This window comes from Mustela erminea, chromosome 11, assembly GCF_009829155.1.
Source record: "Mustela erminea isolate mMusErm1 chromosome 11, mMusErm1.Pri, whole genome shotgun sequence".
NCBI classification, from domain to species: domain Eukaryota; kingdom Metazoa; phylum Chordata; class Mammalia; order Carnivora; family Mustelidae; genus Mustela; species Mustela erminea.
In genome coordinates, this window is record NC_045624.1 from 21,161,862 (window position 1) to 21,182,700 (window position 20,839).

A 20,839-nucleotide genomic window follows, 5' to 3' on the forward strand; every position below is an offset into this window, starting at 1 on the left:
ACAAGTGGCAAATGCCCAGAAGAATTTAGTCCCTTCATACTATATTTGAAAGAAACTCTTTATTAGAAAATCATTTACTACTGGAGATAATAAGCTCCCTGGTTTGGTTACTTTCTTAGAGTGATAGAACATCAGGGTGGGAAGGAATGGTTTTCTAGAAGTGGGAATCCTTTATAAAATAATAATTAAGGTCAGAGATGTGACTGCTTAAGTTCAAGTCCTTGCTCTGCTTTGTACAAGGTGTAAGACCTTGGGCAAGTTGCTTAACCCCTCTGAGCTTCACTCTTCTCATCTGTAAGTTGGAATTAGTAGGACTGATTTGAGTATTAAACATACCAATCCACGTTAATCACGTTTGATGGTTAACCTGCCCTATAGCAGGCACTCTCTATGTGTTTGCTCCTGTGATGAATCTGGTCCTTCACCCCAGTGTTTGAACTCCCATCACATATATACCCAACAAATGGGGCAGGAATGCCTGGATTCTGCTTCAGTACCATCAGGGTCAAGGAACTTACTATGAACAGTTATCTACTTGACTGATGGGCAAGGCTAATTAATTGTTGGGTTGAAATACACACACTTACGTCTTCCATTCAGGGGTTCTCCATCTGTCATTTGGGATTACTCAGAAGAAATCTCATCTCTCCTCTGCAGGATAGCCCCTCTAACTTTGGAAGGTAGCTACATATGCTAGCCATCATCTCCACCCTCACATACCCACACACAATCTTAAATTCTTGAATCATTTTTATATGACACTATTTACCAGATCCCTCATCCTTTTTTATACTCCTTCAAGAATATTTTGTTTATCAATGTCTTTCTTACAGGTTGAAGATCAGGATTTGTAACACAGAACAAATGTGGCCTGATCACAAGTGAGTACTAGAGAACTACTTCCCCTCCTGAACACTGTATTTCTATTAATATAGCAAAAGATTGATTTTTTTTTGAAGTACATCACACTGTGTTGACTCATCATCTACTAACAATCTACAGGAGACTTAAATCTTCCTACATGAGCAACTGTAAGACATCTCGCCCCCAATTTCTACTTATACAATTGAATTTTGAATCTTTGGGTACTTGACACTTGTCACTATTAAACTTTATATTGTTAGATGTGATTCATTATTACATTTTGTCAGGATTCCGTCAGGGGGCAGGGGGAGATCCTGACAGTATCATCCAGCTCATATGTTTTCCTTTCCAGTTGGTGTGTCATCTATCAATTTATCACAGCATCAATGTTATTATCTTAGTCATCAATAAAAGTGTTAAGGGGGATGGGGCTGCAAACCAGATCTGCATTAGATTCTTAGAGACCTAGGTGTACATCACCCTCTTAAGAAATTTTTAAAAAATACCTCACTCATTTAATCAGCAAATATTTATTGAGTGTCTATCATGTATCAGTTACTATTCCCTGTGCTGATTATAAATTGGGGAATAAAAAAAACCCCCTGCCCTTAACAAGCTGACATTCTAATAGAGGAGAGAGAGAATAAATTTTAAAAAATAAATAATACTAAGGTCTTCTAATGAAAAGCTAAAGCAGATACGGGGCTAAGGAAGATTGACAGCGGGATGGGATAGGGGGTGGTCCATATACAGTATGGCTAATGCAGAATTGTTTTTGAAGTTTAATTTCATTGCTCATGTCCTATATTCTTAGAGTGCATCTGGACCAAAAAGTGTCCTGAAGTGGGCGGCAAGTTCATTTTCCGAAGTCCACTTTCTTTTATGTGGACTCACATTAAGAAAAAAATTGGTAGAATGATATGATATTGAATGATTAAATGATTAAGTGATATTGATATTATATTGAATGATTAAATGATTAAGAAAAAATTGGTAGAATGATACTTTTTTTTGAAGAATATATTTGAACAAAAAAGAATATATTTGAAAGGACATAATTCCTCAAGAAACTTCACAACATTTCTTCATATGCATCGGATAGTCAAACTTTGTGAGGCCATCAAGACTAGAACCGAAACCAGTCACACCTCTTGATGAAGACTCCAGAGAGGAGAATTGAAGAATTGAAAAACAGAGAAGCTAACACTTACCTTATTCCAATTCCCATCTTCTCAAATATGGAGTGGGTTATGAATCCAGTAATTTATGAAAATTCAGGAGGATGGGATGCTCGGGTGACTCCAAAATATGGCTTAGAGAATCTGGATACTGAATTCTGGAAAAGAAGCCCACCAGGGACAGATGTAAAATCTACCTCTATTAACTGCTCTCTGCTCAGGGTTCTGATGTTGATAAATTCTTCTAAAGAGTTTTAGATAATCTTCAATTCCTTGTGCTATTAGAGGGGTTCGATAAGTCCCAGATAATTGCATCTTCTGATTCAAAATTTGTATTCTCACAATGATAGTTTTAACATTTATATTCCCTCATTCATTGAGCATTTATTTTGTACCAATGACTGTGTTGGTACTAGGAATACAAAGATGAATAGGATAAATATGGTCCCTGCTTCCAGGGGCCGTAGTGTAGAGCATATAGTAGAAGGCAAGCTAGAAATAGGAAAGGAATCTCTGATAAAGAGCCATACCAAGAGCTCTAGCAGGGTCACCCGACCCAGACTTTGGGAGAATTCAAAGTTAGAGACTTGTATGTAGGGACTTAAAGGTATGAAGGACTTGGTTTTAAAAAAAGAAATGGACGGGGTGCCTGGGTGGCTCAGTCAGTTAAGTATCTGCCTTAGGCTTGGGTCATGCTCCCAGGGTCCTGGGATCAAGCCCCATGTTGGGCTCCCTGCTTGGTGGGGAACCTGTTTCTCCCTCTCCCTCTGTGCTTCTTGCTCCACTCATGCACTCTCTCTCTCTCTCTCTCTTTTTTCTCTCTCTCTCTGTCTCAAACCAATAAATAAAATCTTAAAAAATAAAAAGAAATGGGGCAAGTCTGTTTCAGGTGGAGGGTATGGCAGATGCATATTTGGGATGTCACAGAAATGACTGTACTTGCTGGGCGTCTGAGCACTGAACGTGAGCTCAGCAGAGCTGAGACAGAGCGGTCAGAGATGGGATTGGAAAGGTAAGTGGGCCCAAATTATTCAGAAGCATACAAGCTATGTCACAGAGGAGATGGTTTCTAAGATGTGTGATCATTTGAATGTTCGAGTTTTGACGGGCAAAAGTCAAGACTGCTGCTCAGATGTTCGGCTTGACAACCCGGGTAGACAGCTTGACCACCTGGGTAGACAGTGGTGTCAGTCACTAGGACAGCAAAATGGAAACACAAAACAGAGGAGCTGTGGAGAAGCATCCAGTTCAGACCAGGTCATGTTTGGGTGTGTGATGCCTGGAGAACACTGGCCGTGTAGCAGCTGGTAGTTTGGTCTAGAAGTCTGAGGATTCAGGTGTAGGAATCGTCAGTGCATGACAGGCAACGATAGAATCCACACTGATGAACGAGATACCCTGAGTGAGCATCGGGGAAAAGAAAAGGCTCAAGAGAGCCCAAGAGGAAAACCGACCCTAAGAGATGGGCAAAGTTTCCTTAAAAAAAAAAAAAAAAAAGAGTATGACGGTGCAATCAGAGGGAGACAAAGGAAACAAGAATGTGAGGTATCACAGAAGACAAAGGAAAAGCACAGTTCAACAAGTAGGTTGTGGTCAACAAAGGCAAATGTTGTCAAAAGATCAAGAAGAAGGCTGAGAAGCAGTCATGGGGTGAGGACTGAGGAGATGCCCGAGTGGGTGGGCAAGAAAGGCCAGTGGAGGCAGAAGCCAGGTCATATGAATTAAGGAACAAACACAGCCAGTGAACAACATCTACACAGCTATTTCAGAAAGTTTGCCTTACAAATGGAAGATATAATCTCTCGATTTTCTTCCCCAAGGGAAGAAAAGAGGGCTGCCATGAAGGCTTCCTCACCACCTATAGTCACCTGTAGCTCAACTCCTACCTAGCAGCACTCTTGCTTGCAGGCGTGCCCTGTGTGAGGGCCCTTGGTTCCACCACCAGTGCTGGATGTGGCTAAAACTGTAAAGTAAACTCAATCTGCCTTCTCTGCTCTGCACCCAGCTCTTCCTCAGCACCTGATCCTTCTCAAGACCTCGAGGGCCCACACAGTCTTTCTGGACCTCAGGCCCACTGTGGTGTTTGATGTAACCTGGACTCCCTGAGCTGCCCACCACAGGTAAAAATCTGGTCCAATACAGTTGTCACGTGATCATTATCATTCATTTCTTGCCAGAGTTTATGTATTGGGGCCAGTTAGAAGGAGAAGAGAGAAATTTGGTCACCTTGGAGTCTGGAGAAGGCAGCTGGCCCCACAGCTGGCCAGACCGCCATCCAAGCAGGGGGCCCCTCTGAGAACAAAATCCAGAAGCCAAAATACATGGGTCAGGTGGAAGACAGATGAGCACCGCTGTCAACAATGCTGAAGGTTGGTCCTAGGGAGGGAAGGTGAGCCAGTACATAATGGAGAAACACTGTAAGGGGTTTGGATATGAGGGGAGGAGTGGGGCGGTTGGAGGGAGTTGTCCAACAGAAAGGATGAAGAATTGGAAATGGGCTGAAGTCCTTGTTCAGACACACACACAGAAGCCAGGCACAGTTATGCTGTACAGTGAGTCCGTCCCACTGGCTTTGTTATCCCGAATCTTCCCAGTGTGTACTTTCAGTCCTTCGTGATGTAAACTCAAGTTCCCAACATGCACAAGTTCCCAAATCTTATTTCCACAACCCTTCTTCTGCAATAATGCTGTATTGCAAGAGGAAGCTAGACAAGCTCTGGCCTAGGGGGTTGCGAATGGGGAACACAGAGGCATTGGCAGCAACTAACCTGTAAAGTTGTAGTGAATAGGCATCCCTGAGCCCAAGAACCAGGGAAAGAAGGAAAGGCCTGCTAAGGTTCATTTAGGCCCTAAATCAATAACAAAACTAGCTTGATGGCTTGATTAGTTGAAACAATGTTGCCAAACTGTAATCATTCCAGGACGTCCATATTCTCAAAAATATCTCTGAACAGAAAGCCTTCACTGTCATCAGTTTGTGATTACAGCACAGAGAGGTGATAAAAACAGTGATGAACATCACAGACAAATACAATATTTTTGCCTTGTGTGCAGACTGGCTACACTGAGTTTTCAGCTAAAGATTTTTTTTTTTCATTTCACTTCAGTCAATAATCATTTACCCACCCGATACTGCTTTAAAGCTGAGTCGTCATCTAATTCTCATTTAAGGAGATTGAAAAGGAAAAACTAAATAATAATAATACCTCATTTCTGTATAATGTATGTCTTTCAGGGAAGACATCATAACCCATTTTATACTATCTAATTTACAGTAACAACACTTTTATAATGTAAATACTAGTAAGGGCTATTATCGTTTAACAAAGTATGCATGAGAGAAACCAACTCATGTTGGGATAAAATGGCCAGTTCAATGTAACACATAGCTTCCATTTTAGAGGTATAACAGCTGAAGCCTTCCTTTCTCCTTCCTTCCTTCCACAAGGAAGTTCTGCTTTAGATAAACAGTTTATTAAGGTGTACATTGCCCTTACATTTTAAGATGAAAAATATCTTGCTTAAAAGAAACAACAAAGACCAAAATGTTCATGTGTCCTACAGATCAACTCTCTGTCTCAAATCAAGATCAAAAACAATCAATTTCACTACACAACTCTGCTTTCAATCAGCACAGTTCTCACCAACCTGTGCTAGACATATTACTAGTCGATTGTAATATCTCTTCTTCATACACATTATGTTGTGATCATCTTGTCATCTCAGCAGGATTTCAAAAGACCCTTACCTGCCCAAATTATGCTTCTATGTAAAGCCAATGGCACTTCTATGCGTTTATTAGCTTCTTTTGGGGGGGTAACATTTTTTCTGATCTTGTCATGTATTCATTCTTTCATTCATTCATTAATGCTGTCAAGCATTCATACATCCATTCAAAACAGCGAGTGTGTGCCCCAAATGTACAGGCACTATTCTAGACGCAAAGAATAAAAATAGGAAGAAGGCCACATCACTGACTTCAAGGAACTCAGCCCAGTGAGGGTAAACAGCCAGAGAAGTAAACAACCGTAGTTCTATGTGGTGGGTATGGACATGGAATGACACATGAAAATGGTTTGAGGAGCATGGAGAGGGGATCGGTTTGTGTCTGAGAGGATGAAGAAGGCCTCCTTGAGAAGGTGGTCCTAGATCTCGGCATGCCAGGAAAAAGGGATTCGGGTATTCCACGTAGAGGACACAGCATGGGCAAAGGTATGGACTGGAAAATAGGAGCACCCTATGCATTTGGGGAACTGTGGGAAACACGATATGACAGGAGGTTCATCGACTATTCTATGGTGGGTTCTATTTCACAATCCAAGCTGTGGACTTCACCACAGATGATTCTGTAAAGGGAAATCTAGGGTCCTAAGGTTATTTGTCCTCAGTCATGGAAGTAAAAAGACATTCTACATGGGATCGATACCAAAGTGTCCTTTAAGACTCTGACCACTTGAGGAACGTCACAGAATCAAAGCTTGGGTCTAGTCTACCCAAAGTCTGTATTCTCTTTGTTTCATTACTATTATACTCCAGGGGGTGGCAGGTAAGAACAGCCTCCCTCTTCCTCAACTTAGGTGAACACTTAGCCCATCTCCATTATTATTTGGGTATAAAAATTTATATAGAAATATTCCCCCAAACAGCATTTTCAATGCACTATGTTGGATGGGTCAGGTTTTTCCTGCTCACCTCTTTCTCATCATTCAGACGTGGTACAGCCCAGCCTCCAAAGGAATGGGAGCTGGGCTTACAGGCTTCTTACGGTAACCCCACACATTAGCAAGAGGTGTTTGGAAAGAGTCTCCGAATATGTTGCACATAAGTGCCTGCAGGGACTGCTCTTCCCTGGAGCCTCTGAGACGTCCTGCACGAAGGACGTCTTCATGAACTGGGTCAGCAGTTGGTAAAAAGGGATCACTACAGAACTCACATGGAACCTTCCCTGGAATAACTCTGCTGCTTGCTTCCTCTTACTCTAAATTCCCTTGTCACTTAAGAAAAGCTTTGCATCATGCAATTGCATCCTTGTTTCTATTTGGAAATTTTTCAGAGACTGAGAGTTCAAAATAACTCTATCTATTTTGGTTCCTGACCAATTATGGAATCCTCTCTAAGACATCATTTCTTCATTCATCCAATACTTTACCCATTCAACAAACATCTACTTCCTCATTTCTATCTCTTGAAGCCAGTTCAGTCTGCCCTTTGTTCCCCATTACTTCACTGAAAACACACATGAGAGGGTCACAGTGACTTCAAGGTTGTCCTATCTGAGCGTTGAGTGACCATCCTCACCTTACTGTACTCTCAGCAGCTTCTTGGCACAGACGTTCACTCCCTTCTGCCCGAAACATTTTCTTTACTTGATGTCCATCATATCACACTGACTTTCCTCCTACCTCATCCTGTGTTCCTTCTCAATCTCTTTTGCCGGGTCCTTCTGAATGCTGGAAGCTCTCCTGGGCTTACTTCTCTTCAATTACCCATCCAGTCCATCACTTTATTTTATGTATTTATTTGTATTTTTTTAATTAATATTTTTTATTTATATATTTGGCAGACAGAGAGATAGCGAGAGAGGGAACACAAGCGTGGGGAGTGGGAGAGGAAGAAGCGGGCTCCCTGCTGACCAGGGAATCTGATGCGGGGCTCGATCCCAGAACCCTGGGATCATGACCTGAGCCAAAGGCAGATGCTTAACAACTGGGCCACCCAGGTGCCCCTATTTATTTATTTTTAAAAGATTTTACTTTTAAGTCATCTCTACCCAGTGTGGGGCTTAAACTCACAACCCCAAGATCAAGAGCTCTACCAAGCGAGCCCGCCAGGCATCCCTAGTTCATTGCTTTAAATACCATATCTCTTGCCCTGATGTCTGACTTGTAATATAAAAGGGATTTGTTTATTTATTTTTTCCTAGAGATGCTGAAGTTTGGGTTGGGCACTGAAGGAGGAGATGGGTTGGCCAAATGTAGAGGAATGGCCTTTTCCCAATGGGAACAGGAAGAAAACGGGCACAAAGTTGTGAAAAGGCAAACTGTATTCAGAAAGAAGAAGCAAGTCTGGTGTGAGCTGAAAATGACTATGACAAGGTGGGTTGTAGCCTTATCATGAAGAAGTTTGATTTAGGTAGGGAATTTCGATTTGATACTAAAGACGATAGGTAATTACCAGAGGCTCTTAAATAGGGCAGAGATGTGGTCATTCACATTAAAAAAAAATAAATAAATAAAACTTTAGTTGGCAAGAGGAAGACTGTGTTAGAATAAGGGGAGACGGGAGTCTAGAAAGCCAATTAGAAGGCCCTGTAATAGCCTAAGGAAGGGATTAAGGTCTGAATCACCATAGCAGCAGTGGGATGAAAAGTAGTGACAAATCCAAGGGAGATTTAGAAGTAGTATTGAGGACATGGTTATTGATTAGATAGGAGTTTGGGAGCAGGGGAGAGAGGCCAAGGTTGATGTGTAATGACATTAAGTTAAATGGGGGAAAGAGAGCACGTGTGGTGGGGAGCACGTGTGGTGGGGATGATGGGTGACATTAAGTCTGCAGTGATTTTAAGATACCAGTGGCGAATGAGACAGGTCTGCAGATCAGGAAAGAGGTTTGGACTGAGTGTGTAGGCTCAGAAGTCAGTGTTCAATGGTAGTTAAGTCCTCCGAATGGAAGGGATGTCCTGGGAAGAGAAAATGGGAAGAAGAGTGATGAAAGAAAAAGCGTCTGGGCAGTTGTCAGGGGAGGAGGCTGAGGAGGAACAGAAAGGTAGCATGACAATGGGCCAGGGGAGCTCCATAAGGAAAGGGAGAAGAACCCTTCCGGGAGGAAATGGCCCCAGTTCTCTCTGCATTGGAAGGAGTGAGAGGGTTATGTTTGGTGATTAGATCTGTTGAGCACATACTCTGGAGAGTTAAAAGTCAGGCTGGCATGGACGGAGCAAAGTTTCCTCTTTCAAGTGGGACTGGGAGGCAAGCAGGGAATGGCTGGGAAAGAGGTGGAGTGGCGCGAGGTGTAGGAATGTCTTTTTATGGAAATGGGAGTCTCTGTTAACAACAGGTTGCCAGCTAGCTTCTGCTCACATGTCACTACCCTACAAGACAAACTCGTTGAGTTTTTGAGTAGCAATCAAACATTCAGTTCGGTTCAACACATATATGCAGAATGCCTGCTATGTCTGAATGCAGTGCTGGGCATTTAATGCCTGCAAAGATATGCAGGGTATGGTCATGTTTTGATTTTTCATTAACTGGCCCAAATCTGCCTCCTTCCAATGAAAGCTCCCTGTCCGCTGGAGTCACACACAATGTAAGAAGAATTTCTTCCATACAGCTGCACTTCAGCTAACTGAGGGTGGTTTTCAGCTACCTCCTGGGTCTTCTCATTGAACTTTTGTGACATAATCCAATCTTTATGTGTGTGTACTTGCATACATATATTTTGTTACCAACTGGCTGGTCTCCTCTGGACATCCATTGCTGTCTGTCCTTTTAAAGTGTGGCACTCAGAATTAATCTCAATTTTCCCTATCTGGTATAAGCAATGTACAAACAAGCTGGAACATTCTTGCCCTTCTCCAGGACATGGTTTTTCTGTTAATGCCATCTGAGACTATAGGAGTATTCTGACAGTCCCAATACTTACTCACGGTACTTCACAATCAACCCAAATCCTGAGATCTTTTGCACCTAAAATAGGTCTCCCAATTCTTATTTATACAATTGATTTCTTTTTTTTTTTTTTTTAAAGATTTTATTTATTTATTTGACAGACAAGAGATCACAAGTAGGCAGAGAGAGAGGAAGGGAAGCAGGCTCCCCACTGAGCAGGGAGCCCGATGCGGGGCTCAATCCCAGGACCCTGGGATCATGACCCAAGCCAAAGGCAGAGGCTTAACACACTGAGCCACCCAGGCGCCGCTATACAATTGACTTCTTAAAGCCAATTGCATAAGTTTATTTTTTTCCCCACTAAATATTGTATTTGTACATTTGGTTTTTATTAGCCAATAGTAAAAAGAGCAAGGACTTAGGAGTCAAGCAGATGTAAATTAGAATTCTGGTTTTGCTACATAGCTCAGTGACCTTGGTTGTGTCATGATCTCTCTGTCTCAACTTATCAGTGAAACAGGGATAATCATAACTACATTGCAAAGTGGTTCTGTGGTTTAAGGAGGGTAGCACATTCCAATGACTCACATGGAGTCAATAAATGTTGGTTTTCTTGCCTTCTTTCTCTTTCATTTTATCAGCTTTGTATTCTTAGCAGAAGTATGCCTTTTAAGTTGTAATTCAAGATTAACAAATCTTCCTTTCAAAAGAAAAAAATAAATTGAGCAGAATATGAGCCAAGGGCCCCAAAATATTAAGTATAATAGTGAAGCACAAGGGCTCTGAAACCAGACTTTCTGTGACTGAAACCCAGCTCCACTACTTACTTGTCATCTAATCAGAAGTACATTTATGAAACATCCTGAGCCTTGGTTTCCTCATCTGTAAAATGGAGATGATAGCTGTACTTGTGTTTCTGGGTATTGGAGAAGATGAACTGAGATCATAGATGCAAAGTACGTTTGCATAGACTGTTGCACATATTACGTGGTAGATTTATTACGACCACTTAGAAACCTCCAGGTAAATAATGTATCAAATATTTAAAACTTTTAAATGAAATGACTATGTTATATGGTTTGGATAGGTTAGGGTTTCTGATACATAATGCCAAATTGCTGTCTAGAATGCTTGAACCAGTTTCCATGCCCAATATTGTATGGTGGTGCTTATTTCCCTGTATCTTTAGCCAGGCAAGATATCATTTTAAAGTTCCTGATAATTTGCTAGGCACAAATCCTTGTGCCTAGCCACTGTTTTTTACCTAGCAAAACCAGGTAAAATCAGGTTTTACCCTGATCTGCATCTCTCTAGTTACTAGTGAGATTGGACTGCTTTCATTTTAATTGACCAATTGAGTTCCTTTTTTCCCCCCTGCCTTCTCATGTTCTTTACCCATTCTTTTGAGATGTATTCTTCTTATATGTTTGCAAGAGGTCTTTATATATTAAGGACCCTACTCTTTGCCATATATATATATATATATGTATATATATATATATATGTGTGTGTGTGTGTGTATATATATATATATATATATATATATATATAATATAATTGCAAATGTTCTAGAATCTCCCCTTTATCTGTGGTACTGTTTTTATCTACATAAATTAAAAAGATTTAAGTAGTCAAATCTATAAATGTTTTTCTTTTATAAACCATAAGCCTTTACTTCTTTTCTCATTAGGACCTTTACAATGTTAAGGTCAAGAAGTGCTTGGGGCACCTGGGTGGTTCAGTCAGTTAAGCCTCTGCCTTCAGCTCAGGTCATGATCCCAGGGTCCTGGGATTGAGTCCTACATTGGGCTCCCTGCTCAGTGGAGAGACTGTTTCTCCCTCTCCCCCTGCTCTTTCCCACACTCATGTATTCTCTCTCTTGCTCTATCTCAAATAAATAAATAAAATCTTAAAAAAAAAAAAAAGAAATGCTTACACCACTTTCATCAACACGTATCACTTCTCTTGCATGGGCCATTTTCCACATTTAACTCTTTAACCCATCTGGAATGTATTCCATTCCTTCTTAGCCATGTTATTCATTCTTTTGAATCAAACGGAATCTTTGGTTTTGAGAAACAGAAAATTGAACTCAAATTGGTTTAAACAAAAAATATTATTTATTGGCTCCCATAAGTGAAAAGTTCAAAGGCTTCAAGGTCATGTTTCCCAGGTGACTCACACAATGTAGAGAGTACATGGAGGTTTCCTTTTCATTTATTTGCTTTAATCCCTGGTGATAGATAGCTCCACTCTTCTTCTTCTTTTTTTTTTTTTAATTTATTTATTTGACAGACAGAGATCACAAATAGGCAGAGAAGCAGGCAGAGAGAGAGGAGGAAGCAGGCTCTCCGCTGAGCAGAGAGCCCAATATAGGACTCCATCCCAGGACCCTGGGATCATGACCTGAGCCGAAGGCAGAGGCTTTAACCTACTGAGCCACCCAGGCACCCCAGATAGCTCCAATCTTAATAGACTCTCCTTGTGGTCCCAAGATGGCAGCCAAGAGTTCCCAGGGTTAAAAGCTCCACATTTACCTCCTGAAGCAAATTACCTTTGTTGCGCCATTTCTAGCAAAAGTCCTGACATTCTCTTTCATTGGACTGACTTAGGTCACATGCTCCTACCTCAAGCAGTCACTGGGGCAAATTATTCATTGACTGGCTTAGGATGGAATACACGCTCTACCTCCTGGATATAGAGGTGGAGTCAGCTTTCCCAGGACTACATGGATGTCCCAAAGGAATCAGCAGCTGGGAAAGGGGGAAGCATTTAAGAAGACAAGGTAAGGAATATATTTTTGAGTATCAAGATTATTGTTTTTTAGTAGAAAATGAGAAATTCCTTGCCATTTAAAAACTGACGTGTTTTATCACTATTAACATGGTAGAAACTAAGAGTTAAAACTCATGAAAAGACATCGTCCCTTCCCCAGGAGCTAAACTCTTTACATTCAAGCTACATAGGGACCATCTGGATTCTTCATGGTTTCTAAAGGTCTAATCATATGTGGTTGGAAAAATTTCCTGCATGGCAGAATGATCTATAGGTTCTACAAAATTCTTCTTTAATATGGGTTCTAGAGACCCAGTAGATATAGATCATATCCCCAACTCTTCCCCTGAATTTATTCTGCTAAAATCACTGGGTTTTTTTGCTGCATTGTTTTCTGGTTATGTATTTAAGCCATTCTTCGTCTTTTTTAATTTTCTCTTCTTTCTTTTCTTTTCTCTCTCTTTTTTTTTCTTTTCCTTTATTTCTTTTTAACTCAGGGAGTTACTTCTATCAATTTGCAATGTCTTTTCCTGGTCTGTGAGCACAGATCTCTATGTTAATGTAAACACCTTTTAAGTTGGATACTGGAGCACGGGAGCCTTAAGTTGATCACCCCGGTGATTCAGAAGCAGTGAGACCCAGGCATGCCCACATACTATAAGCTGGTCATGGTTCAAGATGCCCTGTCCAGAGCAAACCATCATCTATCAGGCCCCATGAATGGGATTAGTGGTCTTACAAGGAAAGACACAAAAGAGATGATCTCTCTATACATGTAGGTACACAAGAAGGTGATGATCAGTAAACTAGGAAATGAATGGCCTCTCACCAGATACCAGATCTGCTGGTGCCTTAATCTTGGATTTCTTAGGCTCCAGAACTGTGAGAAATAAATATTTTTAAAGTCACCCAGTCTATGGTATTTTTTATGGCAGCTCAAGCTAAGACATCATCCCTTTCCTCTCTTGTGATGTGCCCGTCTGGGGACTTAGTTTCTGTGGGCCAGCAGTGTCTCTTTTTTCCTTCTTAGAGGTTCTGACCAATTTTCTTATCTTGTCTCAGTCCTATCTCTAATATTTTTGACTCTTCTATTCTTCATTAGTGCTTGTCAGCCTTTCTCTGCTCCCTTCCATGGGGCGACATACTTCTGAATGTAGCCTCTAAACCGCTTTCTGGTCTTTCCTACCTTTCGTGGCCACTGGTCTTCCAGGACACAAAGTGGACCCCTCATCTGCTGAGTGTGAGTGATACCAGCCGAGCTAAGTCAATACAATGCCATTAAAAAAATTCTATTCCAGGGGCACTTGGGTGGCTCAGTCAGTTAGGCATTGGACTCTTGATTTCAGGTCATGATCTCACGGTTGTGGGATCAAGCCCCACGTTGGGCTCCCCGCTCAGTGGGTAGTCTGCCTGAGGTTCTCTCCCTCTCCCTGAACCCTGCCTGCTGCTTACACATGTGCTCTGACTCCAAAATAAATAAATTAAAAAAAAAATAAAAATTCTATTCTAAGAGCAATTTATTGTATCATGCACCACCATTTAGTTACTGTTTTTAGAGCCCTCCTCCCAAATACTACCACATTAAACACATACATCGAAGATATATCCTGATTCTGGAAATATTAAAAATGTGAAGAGGGGGAGTTTGTACCTTGTAATCTAGGAAGTACTGTAGTGGAATGATGGTGTTTCTTAGCTATGCGTATTAGATGGTCTGCCCCCTTCAACAGTACTACCCTGTCTTCATTACCATTCTGACGATAAACATAAGCAAAAAACAAACAAAAACCCATTCATTGTCCTCAGTACTTTTTGCAGACACCAGTTGTCTCCAGACATTAGCCCTCTTGCATTATTTTCACAGGCCTGAGCCCTTCCTTTGAACAAGGCCTGACATCTGCCCTCTGTACGTGTCCTTTAAACGAATGAGTTTATCAGAATATTTCTTAAGCAGCCACATTGATCTTTTTTAGATGCTCCCTTTTCTTCATTGAAATCACGGGTTTTTTAAAAATTTAAGGATTTTATTATGTATTTATGTATTTATTGAGAGGAAGCAGGGGGAGGGAGCAGGAGGAGGGGCAGTGGGAGAGAGAGAATCCTGAGCAGAACCTGAGCTGAGCACAGAGCCCAACACAGGGCTCAATCTCACAACACTGAGACCGTGACCAGAGCTGTAAATAAGAGTCAGGCACTTGACTGAGCCATCCAGGTGCCCTGGTTTTATAAAAATTTAACTTTCAATTGCATTCTTTCCTAGTTCCTGGCCAGACAGAACCTCATGTCCATCTCTTCACTTAACTTGCTCAAGTCTTCTTTGTGTCGGGTTAGCAAGTGCGGAATTGCCTTCTCAGGCTATTACAAGTTCAAGGATGCCATGGTCACTTATTTTAAGTTGCGTGTCACTTTCACTTCACCAACACATTCTTCTTAGCTGGTAAGAATTCAGCATAGAATAATACCTCTTCAATAAGCGATTAGTTTAGATTTAAGTCGTGCGAACTTTATTTGATGCTCTTTTCAGCAGAACGAGTTTGTCCATGGATGTTGAAGTTCTTTGTTACCCCTGTATCATGACCCCATGCCAATAATTGTGTCATTTGTATTGGGAAAGCATTATTAATGTTGCCATAACAGGATCACAAGGCTTGACAACACACGGCTAGTGGAGAGAGAGCATAAGCCAAGACTGGGGTGAGGAGTACTCCCCGGGGCGTGGGCTGTGAATGTAGAAGCTGGCTTGGATTAGGGCAGCTAGGCTCTTCAAGGGTGGTGTCTCTTACCAAGGTAAAGTTCAAGAAGCTATTAATACCAGGCAGTCCAGCATGAAGGGTGAGGCCAATGTGTACCATAGTTTAAGGAGATTGCCAACAGGGGTGTGGGCAGCAGAATACAGCCCTCTAGGGAAGAGGACTGGTCTGAGACACACTAAACAAATGTTGGAGTCATGGTAAAGACGACCGGGGCTCAGGAGAGGTCCCAAATCTACAGGAAGACTGGGATGCGATGCAGAATGACCAGAAACTGAAGGTGTGGAGGTCAAGGGGGAAGCCCAGAACTGGACAAACATAGGAGCAGAAGACAGAACGGGAGGGACCTCGAGGTCTCTGAGGCTCACGGCGGTCCAGAACTGGAAGGAAGCAAGTTGCAGGGGCTGATGTTGTTGATACATTTTGTCCCCAGTCACAATGGTGTTTAGGTGTCTGGGAGGTCAGGGAGCGAGACTACGTAGGTGGAACTCTGTAGACAATCCAGCCTCTGGTCACTAAGGAAGGTAAAGACAACTGGCCCAGCTGCTGTACTGTATGCTCCTGTGATAAGGTCACTTCTGCTTTCATTTTCACCCAAATCTTCTCTACTAGGCATTAACCCTCAGGTCTGTGGGTTTCTATTTGTGTTTATAAGTTCTTAACTCACAAGGCTCCTCTGCTTTGCCTTTGATTGTGTGCTTCTTTTGAACAAATGATAGAGTTTCATATTGGCATGATACAATGCAGCTAGCATTTACTGAGGATTTACCGTGTACCAGATACCACACTAGCTGATTTACCTTACACTAGCTTATTTAATGGCCACAGCATCCTTGAGAGGTAGGAATTATTGTCCCCATCTTAAAAAGAGGAAACTGAGGCTTATATGGTTTATGTAATCAGCCCAAGGTCACACATCTGGGACACATAAGAGCTTAGATTTTGTCTAACAACCTATGTGTTGCTAAAGTGACTACACTGACTTCATTTACACTGTGATTCATCCAAACAAGCCTTATTGACACCTATCAGCCACTAGATTTTTCATCTAAGTATCTACCTACTTATCCATCTATCTTCTACTTTTATCTCAAATTCTGTAACACTATTCAGTACTGCACTATGTAAGAAGCCAATTACTGATAAATACTTACTGGATGAATTAATGCAGTTTAAAAATGTGATTAGAATTACTATATCCCCCCACCCCACCCAAAAAAGAATTACTATGCCCTCTTTTGGTTTGGGTATTTATAGTCGACTAGTAAGAATTCTTCAGTTTGCTTTATAAAAATACTACATCCATGCACATTTATTCACTACAAGGAAGAGAAGGAGCAAAGTCTTAAATCAATACTGAACTAAGAAGACATATGTCATTCCCAAATAAGTCAAGTGAAGGCAAATGTGTTTATATGTTCAAATACATTTGGGTAGTTAAAATAAAGGGGTATCCATAAAACAGATTATTTTCTTCCAAAGTCTGGACCTGAAAAATCTTTCTCATGACATGGTCTTCATTTTTGTCTAAATCAGAGGTTGTCAAACCACTGCCCATAAGCCAAATCCAGCACACCCCTTGTTTTTGTATGGTCTGTGAGTTAAGAATGGTTTTCACATTTTTAAGTAGCTGAGTAAGATTTTATTTTAAAAAATGATACTTTGCAACATGTGAAAATTATATGAAATTCAAACCTTGGGATCCATAAATAAAGTTTAATTGACACCCAGCCGTGCTCATTCATTTACGTATTATCTATGGTGGCTTTCATACTACAATGGTAGGGTTGAGTAGTTAGGACAGAGAATGGCCCACAAAGCCTAAAATATTTCCCACCTGGCCCTTTACAGAAAAAGTTTGCCAACCCCCAGTCTAACTAAATAATACAGGATGTCATAACATTAAAATGTTGTTTAAACTACATCTGTTACTTTAGTTTCTAATTCAAGGACACTGGAATGAAAGGTCATAACAGGTTTCCATATTCTCAGGACAAAGTCAAAACCTTTTCTCCTTCGATACTCTCTACATTCTCTCCTGAGGGCAGGAGCACCTTTCTGCGGACTGAGAAGCTGGTGGTTTCTCTAAGAGGTGATACAGCTCTTCCTGATAAAAAGTCATCTTTGCCTTTGATGGGAAACTGGGGCTGGGCATCCCGGTGAGTGGTTACAGTGTATTACAGAGCTGTAGTGGCACCGAAAGGGATTCTCCAGACTCCATCAACTGATGCAAGGTGGTATGATGGAGTGAGATAGACGAGGAAAAGCAAATTGCTCTTTTTGTCATCACCCAGGACCTAAATAAAGACAAAAATGACTCAGAATGACCAGACACAGGTGAATAGTACTTATCAGAATGTTTTGGGGAGTCACTTAACGTCATAATAGCATAGCACTGTGAGAGCTCAGTCAATGTGATGGGTCAAGAGCAAAACCAAGGGAGAAGAACTTCCTTATTTTTCCCGAGATCAAGTTTGGTTTGCAGTAACATTCAAGGGAATATGTCTTATGTATTTATTTTTTTGAGACCCAAAGATACATTCTATTATCTTTCTGTATCTCTGCCTCTTTCTCTCCCTCTCTCTGTATCTTTTTCTCTCTCTTTCCAATTTAACAAAAGTTTATTGATCATTTATTATGGGTGAGACACAGGACAAGGATTTATAAGAGAAACAAGTTACAGTGATCTTCCAGGACCTTTTGGCAACATTTAATGTGAACTGATCTTCCCCAGCATAGTCTTCTCTCGGTTTCTTTGGTCCCATAGTCTCCTGGTTTTATTTTTCTGGTTTCGGCTTCTCAGTGTCTATTGTCAGCTCTTCCTTTCTATTCAATCTCTCAATGATCAGAATATAGTCCTGGATCTGCTTTTTTTTTTTTTTTTTTTTAAGATTTTATTTATTTATTCAGAGAGAGATGGGGGGAGAGAGCGAGCACAGGCAGACAGAATGGCAGGCAGAGGCAGAGGGAGAAGCAGGCTCCCTGCTGAGCAAGGAGCCCGATGTGGGACTCGATCCCAGGACGCTGGGATCATGACCTGAGCCGAAGGCAGCTGCCTAACCAACTGAGCCACCCAGGCGTCCCTGGATCTGCTTTTTAAAAAATTTTTATTCTATCTACTGTCCTCAGGCAATCTTCTACCCAAATTTATAAATCCAGTCCCAGCAGGTCTTCTGAGCCTTGGCCCCATATCAGAAATCTGCAGTAGACATCTTTACTCTTACGGAACTCTGATCTCTCCTACAATTCCGTTACCATCCAAAGATTCTCCATCTCGCAAACTGACACCTTTGCTCATGCATCAGATCTTGCCAAGCCTCTTGAGTCAATCATGACTCTCCCTCTCCACAACCCACTATTTCCATTCAATCATCAAGTCCTTTAAAATAACTCTTGACTCTGGTCATTTTTCTTCCTGTGCATGCCTACCACTATTGTCTTGGAAACCATCATCTCTCACATAAATCTGAAATAATATATTCCCAACTTGCCACATCTGCTCTTGCCTCATTCTATTTTATCTTCTCACAGATAATGTCTTTTAGGCAAAAAAATAAAAATAAAAAAAAATAAAGTCTTAAAATGAAAAACCCACAATGCTAACAAAATAGATGTTGTTCTTCAATTAGATTTTATTTTATTTAATAATGTATCATGAACATCTTTTCATACCAGTCTACCGGTCACAATTTTTAACAGCTGTCTACCACCCATTTATATAATGTACTATGATATATTTAACCACTTCTCGATAGATGGACATTTTAGCTTTTCAGTCTTTAACTACTATAATTAATGCTTCAGCGAAGATCCTACAAGTTATCCTTCAAGATATGCATGAGTAAATCTACTGGACGAACACAGAAAAAGTGGAATTGTTGGGTCAAAGGGTTTGTACATTTAAAAATTAGATAAATACTGCAGGTTGTTCACAGAGGTTGTACCAACTTTTACTCCTATTGTCAATGTCAAAAAGTGCCTGCTTCCCAGCCTGACCACGTATACTATTAAACTTTTTGATTTGTGTCAACCTGGTAAAAAATACACCTCATTGCAGTTATAATATGCATACCTCTTGTTAAGGGAAAGGGAGAGCATTTTTACAGATTTTAAAGATTCCTTGACTGTACCCTATTTGCTATTCCTTTACTCCATTTTCCAAGGTTTTTGATATTTTTCTTATTGATTTATAGGAGCGCTTTGATTTCTTCTCAAATAATCTAATTTCCACGTTCTCTCAGAAATCCTAGTATTTTTTAAAAGCCACACTTCAGCCAATTTTTTTAAGGGGGGGTGGGCAGAGAGAGGAGAGAGAGAATCTTAAGCAGGCTCCATGTCCAGTGCAAAGCTGGACGTGGGGCTTAATCTCACAACGCTGAGATCATGACCTCAGCAGAAATCAGGAATCAGAAGCTTAACTAACTGAGCTACCCAGATGCCCCTAGCCAATATTTTTTCTAATAATAAGCAAGCATTGAATGTTAGCTCCATTAGGGAAGCCCACATGAAGAGTTCACATGTAAAAGTTATGAATTGATTTGCAAAAGTCCTGACTTCCTGAAAATAGCTTGACAATCAGTCTCATATGCATACCTGTATTATTTCATTTAATTTTACTAACAGCCCTTCGAGGCATGTGTTATATAAACCACAAAGTGAAGCTCAGAGTATGTGAATGTCCAGGGTCACACAGCTAGTAAGTGGTCCTCTTCTGGAATCTTCAAAGTGTCGCCATCCATCATTACTGATGGGTCATTCCTGAGCTGCATGAGGCTCCGATCCTTGATGCCTTTAATTTCTAATAATTATTGATCCTCTCTTTTTCCTTCTGTAAACTTATCCAACGAATATTTTTAAGTATCTATGATATGCCAGGAATCCTCATGGGCTTTACATTTCAAAGGGGTTATCAGCCACATGTAAAATAAACCCCAGGTGGTCATAAAGTTTTACTTCTATGAAAAAAATACATAGGATGGTCGGAAAGGTGGACAAAGAAGGGCACTTTCATCAGGGTGGTCAGGAAGGGCCTCTTTGAGGAGGTAATATTTATTTTTTTTATTTTTTAAAAGATTTTACTTATTTATTTGACAGAGAGAGATCACAAGTAGGCAGAGAGACAGGCAGAGAGAGAGAGAGAGAGAGAGAGAGCAGAGGAAGCAGGCGCCCCGCCGAACAGAGGGCCCGATGCGGGACTCGATCCCAGGACCCTGAGATCATAACCCAAACCGAAGGCAGAGGCTTAACCCACTGAGCCACCCAGGCGCCTGAGGAGGCAACATTTAAACAGACCGAAATGACCAAAAGAGTGTTCCAGGAAAAGGAAACATGTGAGCTGGGCACTTTAAAGTAAGAGCAAACCCTCTGTGCTCCAGGAGCAGAAAAAAGGCCATTGGGATTGAAGTCGGAGGACAGCACGGGAGATGAGACTAAAGAGGTGGTCTGGGATGGCCTGTAAGGCTTCACAGGCCAGCAAAGGAGTCTACGTACAATCAGAAGACATGGAAGGATTCTGAGAAGAGAAGCTGATATGATCTGATTTATGTCACATTAGCTGTGAGGAACAGGGAAAAAGAGTAGAAGCAGGAAAACCAACCCGAACACTATTATAGGAGACCAGAAGATGATATTTGTATTAGGGAGTGGCCATGGAGATCAAAAGAGA

General features: G+C 41.1%; 1 protein-coding gene across 1 annotated transcript in view; it reads right to left on the minus strand.

Moving 5' to 3' along the window:
• MKLN1 (muskelin 1) overlaps nucleotides 1-20,839 on the minus strand; it is a 338,468-nt gene that overhangs the window by 313,027 nt on the left and 4,602 nt on the right. The window contains exon 2 of the mRNA XM_032305386.1: nucleotides 2,076-2,200. The gene's annotated coding sequence lies outside the window, so the exon portion shown is untranslated. The remainder of the gene's footprint in view (nucleotides 1-2,075; nucleotides 2,201-20,839) is intronic.